Here is an 851-nt window from a genome sequence, read left to right on the forward strand (position 1 = left end):
TTACAAAGGTATCATTGGTCTCAGTCCTGAGGGCTCTGCTAGGACCCAAGGTCAGCCAGCCTAAGATGCTTCAGGTGTGACCTGTTAGGAGGGAAAGGTGTGAGGTACAAATGCCTGGAAACTGCCTGAGTCAGGATGGAAAAAACGTAGGTCTCTGCTTCCACCTGGAGGGAGACATGGTATTTTACACAGATGGTGCCGCTGAGGCCTGGTTCCTTTGACACTCTGGACACCCCAGTTTTTCTATCCTGACCTTTGTCATGACCGGGTTCCAAGGGACACTGCGCATCTGCGCCACTCCCATAATAGATCTTCCTTCTTTTTAACCTGTGTGACACTGAATTTCCCAATATGTGAATGTCCGCCCCGTGACTCTTTCACCAGAGTGGAAAGCAAAGCTCCTGACTCATCTTTACTAAGAACCTTTGGGTCATTCAGCTCCCTTGGTATTTTTTTGGGTTTTGGGCCACACCCAGCGGTGCTCAGGGTTTACTCCTGGCTATCTGCTCAGAAATAGCTCCTGGCAGGGGCCGGGCGGTGGCGCTAAAGGTAAGGTGCCTGCCTTGCCTGCGCTAGCCTAGGATGGACCGCGGTTCGATCCCCCAGTGTCCCATATGGTCCCCCAAGCCAGGAGCAACTTCTGAGCACATAGCCAGGAGTAACCCCTGAGCGTTACAGGGTGTGGCCCAAAAAACAAACAAACAACAAAAAAGAAATAGCTCCTGGCAGGCATGGGGAACCATATAGGATGCCGGGATTCGAACCAACCACCTGCTCAGGGTTTACTCCTGGCTATCTGCTCAGAAATAGCTCCTGGCAGGCATGGGGGACCATAAAGGATGCTGGGATTC

This window comes from Suncus etruscus, chromosome 7 (genome assembly GCF_024139225.1).
Source record: "Suncus etruscus isolate mSunEtr1 chromosome 7, mSunEtr1.pri.cur, whole genome shotgun sequence".
Classification (NCBI taxonomy): Eukaryota; Metazoa; Chordata; class Mammalia; order Eulipotyphla; family Soricidae; genus Suncus; species Suncus etruscus.